We start from the raw sequence: 12,110 nt of genomic DNA, 5'->3' as shown, positions 1-12,110 counted from the left end.
GTAGTGGTGGTGCACACCTGTAATCTCAGCTACTTGGGAGGTTGAGGCATGAGAATTGCTTGAGCCTGGGAGGTGAAGGTTGTGGTGAGCTGAGATCACACCACTGCACTCCAGCCTAGGTAACAGAGTGAGACCCTGTCTCCAAAGAATGAATAAATAAATAAATAAATAAATAAATAAATAAATAAAATACAGACTTAAGTAGCTTTTGAATTAAAAGGAAATCTTATTCCAGGCTATTTAGATTACTTCCAGCAGAAATTTAAATTGTATGATAGATACTACTCTTACCTCTTTTGCATTATGTATTTATTGGATAAATTACATGAATTTTGTACAGCAAAAATACTCATTTAGCTTAGTTAAAGTGTTCTATGATTTTTATGGCCCATTTCCCATATCTAAAATGGTTATATTTTAAAAAGAATACAAAATTAAGCATTTTTGCTCATTAGTATATCAATTTTTTTCATGATCCTTAGCAAAAATTCAGTATTATTTTACCTACTTTGGTATCTGCTATATTTATTTGTTATGGATTGCCAGTTTAAAATTGGAGGACAGAATTCATTTTCAAGTGACTTTCTGAAAAGATTCTGTGATCAATTTAAGATAAACATTATTTGGTATGTTCAAAATTTTCTTAAGATTTAATACTAATACTCTTGGAATTTATTCTACCAATTCACTTGCTTTTTTTTTTTTTTGGTAAACTTTATTTTATATTTCTCTGAGATGGAGTCTTGCTTTGTTGCCCAGGCTGGAGTGCAGTGGCGTGATCTCGGCTCACTGCAACTCTGACTCCTGAGTTTAAGCTATTCTTGTGCCTCAGCCTCCCAAGTAGCTGGGATTACAGGCACCTGCCACCACACCTGGCTATCAGTTGCTTTTTTTAATTGCAGAAGACACTTTTTTTTGAGTAATAAAATGAAAACTCACACCTCTAATTCCAGATATTCTCATATTTTTCCAGACAATTATTGGGAAAAGAAAGCTGTAGGGGGCTTATTGGTCAAAGAAAGTGAAGAGATGAATTTCCCTTCATGAAAAAAGCTGAAAGGAAGGCAGGAAAAGGTGATGACAATGGCTTCCTTCTCATCAAGGTATGGAGCAGAGTTGTGAGGAGTCCAGGAATGGGGATCAATCAACCTGAGCTCTGCTTCTTACTACCTGTGGCATGCTGGGCAAACTACCTAGCAGCCTGACCTTCTCTTTTCTCACTTGCAAAAGAATAGTACTTAACTAATAAAGTAGTTATGAGGATTAAGCTAAATGACATAATATATCTAGAGCACTTAACACAGTAGTAGATATTATCATTTTTTGATAAAAGGTGTATCTTCTCAAGATCAAGCTTCCAGACTAAGGAGAAATTAGTCTCTGCTTGGGATATTTGTGACTGTGAGTTTATCTGGTCAGAAAAGCAGTTGGATATTATTAATATGGAAAAGCTTCCCTGATGTGCATTATTGGTTAGCTGATCACACAATTTTAGGATTATGAAAGTATTTAGAGTTTATAAAATTCAATGCCTTCAAAGCTAGTAGATTTTTCTTTTTCTTTTTTGAGACGGAGTCTTGCTCTGTTTCCCAGGTTGGAGTGCAGTGGTGTGATCTCAGCTGACTGCAACCTCCACCTCTTGGGTTCAAGCAACTCTCCTGACTCAGCCAGTAGCTGGGATTACAGGTGCCCACTTCCATGCCAGGCTAAATTTTTTATTTTTAGTAGAGATGGGGTTTCACCATGTTTGCCAGGCTGGTCTCAAACTCCTGGCCTCAGGTGATCTACCCACCTCGGCCTCCCAAAGTGTTGGGATTACAGGCATGAGCCACCATGCTCAGCCTTGTTTTATTTCTTGTGAGGCTCCATGCAGGATTTTGAGGATTTACGCCACTGAAAAACTCTGAAGTCTGTGTTCATTTTTCTGTCTTCTGAAGCCCATGCAAGAAGACAAGTTTGAGTTCTCTTAACATTCAGGTTAGCTTTTGAGTTATCAAGCAAAAAATATTAAAGAGTAGTGTTGAAAGATAATTTTGGCATTTTTGGATGTCTTCCAAGCAAAAAGCATTGACAACTTTGTTAGAGAATATTTGCAAAGTTTGCTGTAGGGCAGGGAGCAGAGTGACTTACACTCCAGGTTAATAAAGCTAGTTTCCCTCCCTCCTTGGAGATAGTCCAGGTGATAAAGATAATATCTCTTTCTGTGTCAGAAGGTAGATTTGTTTCCTGATCAAGATAACAAAGACAGGCTGGGTGTGGTGGCTCACGCCTGTAATCCCAGCACTTTAGGAGGCCAAGGCGGGTGGATCTCTTGAGCCCAGGAGTTTGAGACCAGTCTGGGAAATATGGTGAAACCCCGTCTCTATTAAAAATACAAAAACAGGCCAGGCACAGTGGCTCACACCTGTAATCCCAGCACTTTGGGAAGCCGAGACAGGTGGATCACTTGAAGTCAGGAGTTTGAGACCAGCCTGGCCAATGTGGTGAAATCCCATCTCTACTAAAAATACAAAAATTAGCCGGGTGTGGTGGCTCATGCCTGTAGTCCCAGCTACTCACGAGGCTGAGGCAGGAGAATCGCTGGAACCCGGAAGGTGGAAGTTGTAGTGAGCTGAGATTGCACCACTGCACTCCAGCCTGGGTAACAGAGCAAGGCTGTCTCAAATAGTAATAACAATAACAATAACAATAACAATAATAAAATAAACATACAATAACTGAGGTGGGAGGATCACCGAAGCCTGGGGAGGTCGAGGCCGCTGTGAGCCATAATCACGCCACTGCACTGCAGCCGCGGCAATGGAGACAGACTCCGTCTCAAAAAAAAAAAAGAAATAAAAGAAGAAAATAAAGGCAATGTCTCTTGTTACAGAGGTGGATGAGTGGATATTACTGCAGCTCTTTTGAAAGGCTGGGTTAGCTGTTACACAAACCCACTGTGTATGCAGCATCTGCCTGGGACTACCTCTGCATCTTTGCCCTGGGACTTGGGGGCTAGGGGGAATCAATGTGCACATGAAGCTCGTGCTGTTGACTGTGCCATGTATAATATATGTAATAAACTGAACAAATCCATCTGGGCTCATTGTCTCCCTACTGACTGAATCTGTGGAAGTTTGGCAAACTGACCTAGCAGCTGTTGTGTGACTGCTGTTCAGGATCTGTTTGGCTGCTTGACAGGTAGGATGTTCACCTCCAAAAAAATGTTGATCACGAGTTCCTTACCTGAAAGGCAAATTCCCATTCTTACCTACGCTTTCTACTTTGTAGGAGAGTCCATAGTCATGTGAGAGATATTAGTAAAAGTATTAATGATATTTAGGTTAATGTGTGTATGAGTACTTTAAAACTCACAAATGTCTTCAGTGCAAATTTATTAGTTTTGTCAATAATTGCCTTCCTGCTATCTTAAAGAGCATTTTCCCCTCACTCATCCATCACCAAAGTTACTATTTGATTAGGAGATCCTGATCAACTTCTACAAACAATGTTCGGCTGGGTGTAGTGGCTTACACCTGTAATCCCAGCACTTTGGGAGGCTGAAACAGGCGGATCACCTGAGGTCAGGAGTTTGAGAGCAGCTGGGCCAACATGGTGAAACCCTATCTCTACTAAAAATACAAAAAATAGCTGGGCGTGGTGGTGCGTGCCCGTAGTCCCAGTTACTGGGAGGCTGAGGCAGGAGAATCACTTGAACCCGGGAGCCAGAGGTTGCAGTGAGCCGATATCGTGTCATTGCACTCCAGCTTGGGTGACAGAGTGAGACTCCATCTCAAACAAAGAAAAAGAAACACAATTTTAATCTGTTCACATTCTGAAAATAACAGATGCTGAGAGGTCATCGAGAAAAAGGAATGCTTATACACTGCTGGTGGGAGTGTAAATTAGTTCAACTATTGTGGAAGACAGTGAGGCTATTCCTCAAGAATCTAGAACCAGAAACACGATTTGACCCAGCAATCAAATGGTTTTGACCATGACTATATGCTCAAAGGAATATAAATCGCTGTATTACAAAGACACATGTACACATCTATTCATTGCAGCACTATTCACAATAGCAAAGACATGAAACCAATTTAAATGCCCATCGAAGACAGACTGGATAAAGAAAATGTGGGACTTTCAAAGTTCCACACTCCCAGGCCAGAGCCTCCTCAGCTTCTTTTTTTCCCTCCTTCTCCTTCCGCCCCCTCCCCCGCACAGCTGCCTCCATTGCCTTAAGGAAGGGTTTTTATCTGTCTCCCTCCTCCACACCGTAGCGGCGCATGAGCGGGTCGGGCGGGCGGCCGAGTTTTCCAACAGATAACTTCACCAAGATGTCCCGTGATAGGCAAAGGTCCGATGATGAGAGCCCCAGCACCAGCAGTGGCAGTTCAGATGCGGACCAGCGAGACCCAGCCTCTCTAGAGCCTGAAGAACAAGAGGAAAGAAAACCTTCTGCCTCCCAGCAGAAGAAAAACACCAAACTCTCCAGCGAAACCACTGCTAAGTTATCCACTAGTGCTAAAAGAATTCAGAAGAACTAGCTGAAATAACCCTTGATCCTCCTCCTAACTGCAGTGCTGGGCCTAAAGGAGCTAACATTTATGAATGGAGATGAACTATACTTGGTCCGCTGGGTTCTGTCTATGAAGGTGGTGTGTTTTTTCTGGAAATCACATTTTCAACAGATTATCCATTGAAAGCTACCAAAGGTTACTTTCCAAACCGGAATCTATCACTGCAACATCAACAGTCAGGGAGTCATCTGTCTGGACATCCTTAAAGACAACTGGAGTCCCGCTTTGACTATTTCAAAGGTTTTGCTGTCTGTTTGTTCCCTTTTGACAGACTGCAACCCTGCGGATCCTCTGGTTGGAAGCATAGCCACTCAGTGTTTAACCACCGAGCAGAACACGACAGGGTAGCCAGACAGTGGACCAAGAGATAGGCAACAAAATTCACATCGTTTGTATGCAGTGTGAAGGAGCTGAAGGCTTCTTACTGTGCTGCAAATCTTTATAGCCTTCAAAATACAGACTTCTGTGTATATGTTATACTGATTCTACTCTGCTTTTATCCTTTGGAGCCTGGGAGACTCCCCAAAAAGGTAAATGCTATCAAGAGTAGGACTTTGTAGCTGTAGATTAGTTATGTTTAAAACGCCTACTTGCAAGTCCTGCTTCTTTGGGATATCAAAATGTATTTTGTGACTTACTAAGGATACTTACTGGTCCTAAAGTCTACCATATATTATAGTGCATTTTAGCCTAATTCATTATCTGTATGAAGTTATAAAAGTAGCTGTAGATGACTAGGAATTATGTCATTTGTATTAAACACAGATCTATTTCTGAGTAGGTGGTTCATGCTGTCGTGAAAAATGTTTTACCTTTTACCTTTGTCAGTTTGTAATGAGAGGATTTCCTTTTACCCTTTGTAGCTCAGAGAGCACCTGATGTATCATCTCAAACACAATAAACATGCTCCTGAAGGAAAAAAAAAAATAAAAGAATGAAAGAAAATGTGGTACATATCACCACGGAACACTATGCAGCCATATAAAAGAATGAGATCATGACCTTTGCAGGGACATGGATGGAGCCAGAGGCCATTATCCTTAGCAAACTAATGCAGGAACAGAAAACCAAATACCACATGTTCTCACTTGTAAATGGAAGCTAAATAATGAGAAGACATGAACACATAGAGGGGAACAACACACACTGGGGCCTACTGGAGAGCGGAGGGTGGGAGGAGGGAGAGGATCAGGAAAAATAACTAATGGGTACTAGCCTTAATACCTGGGTGATGAAATAATCTGTACAACCCCCCATGACACAAGTTTACCTATGTAACAAACCTGCATGTATCCCTGAACTTAAAAATTAAAAAAAGGAAACACAATTACAAAAAACGAGTAGTGTCTTTAAGTAACAAGACAAAGTGGATAAAATGCATAGAGTAAACCTAAATCTTTCTTTCAAAACTTGCAGCTTTCACTGGGGAAAAATACAGGGTGTCTGCCTCTGACACATTAACTTAGCACTTTGGTTCTAACATACTGAAACAAATTTAGGGCTTCCTTACTAAGGATCTTGCTACTTTGATTCCTCACAATAATAGTAGGTATTACTGACACAAATGGTCCAGAAGTTATTCACCTCAGAGCCAGTATAATACTTTGGGTATATTCTCTTGCGTAGTAAATCATCTTTTAATATGTACCTTGGTCTAGAATGCGGGACTGCAGTGCCAGTCTGAAACTAGATTGAACCTGTCCACTGGCAAAAGACAAAGCACTTTTGTAAAGCTCTCTAGATTTTTTGTCTGCTACATCTTTACTTAAATGCTGTCAATTGGTCTTTACATCTGGGTAGTCTTCTGGGATTTCTTTTTTCTTTTTTTTTTTTTTTGAGATGGAGTCTGGTTCTGTTGCTTAAGCTGGAGTGTCGTGGCGCTATTTTGGCTCACTGCAACCTCCACTTCCCAGGTTCAAGTGACTCTCCTGCCTCAGTCTCCTGAGTAGCTGGGACTACAGGCGTGTGGCACCACACTCGGCTATTTTTAAATTATTTTTTTATTTTTAGTAGAGACAGGGTTTCGATGGGTTTTGCTATGTTAGCCAGGCTGGTCTTGAACTCCTGACCTCAGGTGATCTGCGCTCCTTGGCCTCCCAAAGTTCTGGGATTACAGGTGTGAGCCATTGAGTCTGCTCGGATTTTTGATGCTCATTTGTTTTAGGATGGGTCGGTGGTGCATGAATTAGTTTTCTGTTTTGTTTTGAGACAAAGTCTTACTCTGTTGCCTAGGCTGGAGTGCAGTGGTGCCATCAGAGCTCACTGTAACCTCTAACTCCTGGGCTCAAGCGATCCTCCCACCTCAGCCTCCTGAGTAGCTAGGACTAGAGGTGCTTGCCTGCATGCCTGGCTAATTTTGTATGTTTTATTTTTTTTAACTTGGAAACCTAGTTGATTGTACGTTATGGGCTGAAATGTACTCCCTCAAATTCATTAGTGCTGACCCCTAGTACCTCAGAATGTGACTACTGGAGATACCTCTTTAAAGATTCTCAGAGTAGATGACAGAGTGAGACCCCATCTTACAAAAAAAAAAAAAAAAAAAAAAAAAGGAAGAGAAAATTTGGACAGAGATACAGAAGAAAGACCATGTGAAGGCACAGGGAGAAGATGGCCATCTATAAGCCATGGGAAAGTCATTAGAAGAAACCAACCCTGCTGACATGCCACCCAGTCTGTGGCATTTTGTCATGGCAGCTCTAGAAGATTAATGCAGAAAACAGTAAGAAAAGAGCTTCTGCCGGGCACGGTGGCTCACGCCTTTAATCCCAGCATTTTGGATGGCCAAGGCAGGTGGATCACTTGAGGTAAGGAGTTCAAGACCAATCTGGCCAACATGGTGAAACCCTGTCTCTACTAAAAACACACAGAAAAATTAGCCAGGCTTGGTGGTGCATGCCTGTAATCCCAGCTACTTGGGAGGCTGAGGCAGGAGAATTGCTTGAACCCAGGCAGCAGAGGTTGCAGTGAGCCCAGATCATGCCACTACACGCCAGCCTGAGTGACAAAGTGAGACACTGTCTCAAAAAAAAAAAAAAAAAAAGAAAAAGAAAAAGAAAAAAGCTTCCTTTTCCACTTCTCCCTAGTTTGAAATCCATGAGGTATTTAGAGCTATGACAGCCATGGGACAATGAGGTGAAAACAAGCCAGCATGCTAAAGACACAGAGAAGACAGAACCCGGACTTTTGGTTACATTTTAGAGAAGCTGATCTAGGGGTTGACGCTCTCTAAATTTCTGCTAGGTAAACACTGAATGTCCCTGTGGTTTAGCTACTTTTAATTGCCTATTCTGTTAGTGGCTGCTGAAAGCATTCCCAATGCAGATGCATAGCTGTCTTGTTTAACTCTATAGTCTTAGTACTGAGAACAGTGCCTGACATGCAGTAAGTGGTCAAAGAATATTTGCTGAAAGAGTAGGTTGGGCATGGTGGCTCACGCCTGTAATCCCAGCACATTGGGAGGCCAAGGTAGGCAGATCACTTGAGGCCAGGAGTTTCAGACCAGCCTGACCAACGTGGTAAAACTCCATCTCTACTAAAAATACAAAAGTTAGCAGGGCATGGTGGCACATGCCTGTAGTCCCAGCTACTCAGAAGGCTGAGACAGGAGAGTCGCTTGAACCCAGAAGGTGGAGGTTGCAGTGAGCCAAGATCATGCCACTGCACTGCAGCCTGGGCGACACAGTGAGACTCTGTCTCCAAAAAAAAAGAAAGAATAGAGTGAATGGATTTTAGATCAGACACTAAGAATCATACCTTCAGAAGTGTGAGAAAATCAATTTCTGTTGTTTAAGCCACCTAGTCTATGCAACTAGTCTGGTTGCAACAGCCCTGGAAAACTGACATGTTTTGTTTTCTTTGGGGGGCTCTCAGGGCAGGTTCCATATAGATTAGAATAACTTTGCTTATGTTCCTTCTGTCAGTGTTGTAGGGCATCTTTGGGGTCATACCTTAGGTAATAACAACTTACCATTCTTGTTTTACTCTAGTCCATTAATCTTTTCGTTTTTGTTCTTCAAAAATATTTATTAATTATTATTATTATTTTTTGAGACAGGGTCTCTCTCTGTCACCCAGGCTAGAGTGCAGTGTGTGATTTTGGCTCACTGAAACCTCTGCCTCCTGGGTTCAAGCGATTCTTGTGCCTTGTCCTGTGAAGCTGGGACCACAGGCGTGCACCACCATGCCTGGCTAATTTTTGTATTTTTAGTAGAGATGCAATCTTGCTATGCCGCCCAGGCTGATCTCAAACTCCTGGCCTGAAGCAATCCATCCCTTGGCCTCCCAGAGTGTTGGGATTATAGGCGTGAGCTACTGTGCCTGTCCCATAAACCTTTTTGGATAGTACCTAAAGTTCTTCAACCTTAGGCAACAAGATTATTAGATTAAACTCAGTGAGTATTTTACTCTAATGAAGGGATCCAGGTGGAAGGAAGACTTGATTTACTTATTCAATAAATATTTTTTGGCTGCCTACCATGTTCCAGGAATTGTCCTATGATCTAGATGTTGGGAATATAGAAATTTGAACTAAAAGTTCAGGTTCTCATGAAGCTTACATCCAACATGTGTATGTATATGTGTGGGAGGGGAAGATAAAATATACACTTAAATTAAAAAAAAAAAGAAATAATATGTCAAGTATAAATAAGGCAAAGTGAGGGGAAAAGAAGGCTGAGAATTTAAAGGGTAGAGTTATGTTGAATTACTATATCTTATGGGAACTAAATGACCATTATTCAGAATAAACATGCCAGAAGACAAAGATTTCGTAGATAATCAGAAATAGAAGATAATGAAAACTTTCACTTTCTTTGCCTGAGGTGGTTTTATTTTTACTAAATCAACTGATTAATCTTTCTAGCTTTATTTAAGTGCAATGATAGAGGATGGATTTGAGATCTTGTTGAACGCAGCCGTATCCATGGATTGCATATAGTTCTCAAAGCAGTGATCTGCTCCTACTGCATATCTATTCCAACTTTATCATCTTCAACACGATATTTGAAGTCTTAAAATTCCATATCCCACTGGAACTAGTAGAGAGGAGCCCCAGACTAAGCGGTCTGTTTAATTCTTCTGATTCACTCCTCTAATTTTTTTAAAATAATTTTATTTTAATAGCTTTTGGGGCCGGGTGCGGTGGCTCATGCCTGTAATCCCAGCACTTTGGGAAGCTGAGGCAGGCAGATCACGAGGTCAGGAGATCGAGACCATCCTGGCTAACACGGTGAAACCCCGTCTCTACTAAAAAAATACAAAAAATTAGCCGGGCGTGGTGGCATGCACCTGTAGTCCCAGCTACTCGGGAGGCTGAGGTGGGAGAATCGCTTGAACCTGGGAGCTGGAGGTTGCAGTGAGCCAAGATTGCACCACTGCACTCCAGTCTGGGCAACAGAGCGAGACTCTGTCGCAAAAAAAAAAAAAAAAAAAAAAAAAGGCTTTTGGGGTACAAGTGGTTTTTTGTTGCGTGCATGAATTATATAGTTGTGAATTCTGAGATTTTGGTGCACCCATCACCCAAGTAGCATAGATTGTCTAATATGTAGTTTTATTCCTAGTGCTGCCCCCTTCTGAGTCTCAAAGTCCATTATATCACTTTGTATACCTTTGCATACTCATAGCTTAGCTTCCACTTATAAGTGAGAACATATGGTTTTTTGGTTTTTCACTCTTGAGTTACTTCACTTAGAATAATGGCCAGCAGCTTCATCCAAGTTGCTGTAAAAGACATTCATTCCTTTTTATGGTTGAGTAGTGTTCCATGGTGTATATATATATATATCCCACAGTTTCTTTATCCACTCATTAGTCAGTGGGCACTTAGGTTGGTTCCACATCTTTGCATTTGTGAATTGTAATTGTGTTGCTATAAAAATATGTGTACAATTTTTTTTTTCATATAATGACTTCTTTTCCTTTGGGTAGATAACAAGTGGTGGAATTGCTGGACCAAATGGTAAATTTACTTTTAGTTCTTTAAAGAATCTCTGTACTGTTTTCCATAGAGGTTGTACTTATTTACATTCCCACCAGCAATGTGTGTTTCCTTTTCACCACATCCATGCCAAAATCTATTGTTTTTTGACTTTTTCATGACACTCCTCTAATTTTGCCATATCTGTCTCATTATCACAAGGTTTCACATCTAGTAAGATGAAAGATGGCAACAGGGGCAGGGGTTTTTTGTTTTTTTTTTTGACTTTTTTGATTCATACTATGCAGGGTATTCTTCCCTTTGCCTCCTTGATTCTTTACTTTCCTCCCCCTCATCAAATCCAAATAGATAAATGTCATCATCGTCTTCACTATCTGTAGCTCCACTTCCTCTAGTACCTTCCACATTAGCAGGACCATACTTGCCCAAAGCTTTCTTCATTCCTGCTAGGCTGGCTTTTTCCTTTTCATAAGTCTTGATGTAATTATACCAATGTAGAGCATGACACAAGTCGCCAAACAATGGACTAGAGACTGCTTCAATTACTGCCACATCTGCTTGTGATGGCACATACCCCTTGTTGCAGCTCTGGTCAGCCAGGTAATCATTGTTCACCTGGAGGCCAGTGGGACTTTTCGGGTCTCTGAAACCCATGGCATCAGCTGCATCTGAGAGCTGGGTAGCAGCAAAAGGAAGGAGCACAGGTTGTGGATGCCTAGTACTAAAAGAGGAAACAGGGTTGTTGTAAAGAGTGAGTGGAAGCAATGACTTTAGGGAAAAGGCCCCCATTAAAATGTGAACTTCATAAAGGCACAGTTTTGCTTTGTTTTATTCCCTCCTGTATCTCCAGTGACTAAAGAGGTACCTGGCAAATAGTAAGTGCTTGATAAATAATTGCTGATAAATGACTAAATGATTAGCAAATAGGTGATTTAGACTTTGTAAACATGGCCAAACCAATGAACCAGAGTCCCAGATTCTTCATCTATAAAATGAGGCGTTCAGATTGGGCACATTTTTTTCTTTTTCTTTTTTGCGATGAAATCTCACTCTGTCACCCAAGCTGTACCGTAGTGGCACGGTCTCAACTCACTGCAAGCTCCATTTCCTCGCTTCACGCCATTCTCCTGCTTCAGCCTCCCAAGTAGCTAGGACTACAGGCGTTCGCCACCATGCTCAGCTAATTTTTTTGTATTTTTAGTAGAGACAGGGTTTCACCATATTAGCCAGGATGGTCTCCATCTCCTGACCTTGTGATCTGACAGCCTCGGCCTCTGAAAGTGCTGGGATTATAGGCGTGAGCCACCGTGCCCAGCCTTGGGTACATTTTAGGATTTCATTTAGCTCTAACATTCCATTGCTGGGAAAAAAAAAAAAAAATGGTTACTGTACCTCCTACTTCACTTTATCTACTTTACTAAGTATATTTTCATGGGTTGGCCGGAAAAATTATAGTGAATGTTGTTTGTCTTTCCAGCAGCTATTACTTCCTTTCCCCTGCCTAAGAGTACTTAAATTTTCATCTGGGTCTCCCCTGCTGATACGCTTTGAAATCAGTTGATCACCAGAAATGGACTGTGATTGACCAAAGCCAATCTCAGTAAGCCCAT

General features: G+C 41.4%; 2 pseudogenes; one reads left to right on the top strand and one right to left on the bottom strand.

Annotated features, from left to right (window-relative positions):
• The first annotated feature begins 4,084 nt into the window (after nucleotides 1-4,084).
• LOC103243958 (ubiquitin-conjugating enzyme E2 E3 pseudogene) lies at nucleotides 4,085-7,696 on the top strand (annotated as a pseudogene).
• A 1,732-nt stretch (nucleotides 7,697-9,428) lies between these two features.
• LOC103243959 (elongation factor 1-beta pseudogene) lies at nucleotides 9,429-11,154 on the bottom strand (annotated as a pseudogene).
• Between the last annotated feature and the right edge of the window lie 956 nt (nucleotides 11,155-12,110).

This window comes from Chlorocebus sabaeus, chromosome 17, assembly GCF_047675955.1.
Source record: "Chlorocebus sabaeus isolate Y175 chromosome 17, mChlSab1.0.hap1, whole genome shotgun sequence".
In the NCBI taxonomy this organism is placed as follows: domain Eukaryota; kingdom Metazoa; phylum Chordata; class Mammalia; order Primates; family Cercopithecidae; genus Chlorocebus; species Chlorocebus sabaeus.
The sequence above is the reverse complement of the archived record's forward strand: the minus strand, read 5'-3'. Positions and strand labels throughout refer to the sequence as shown.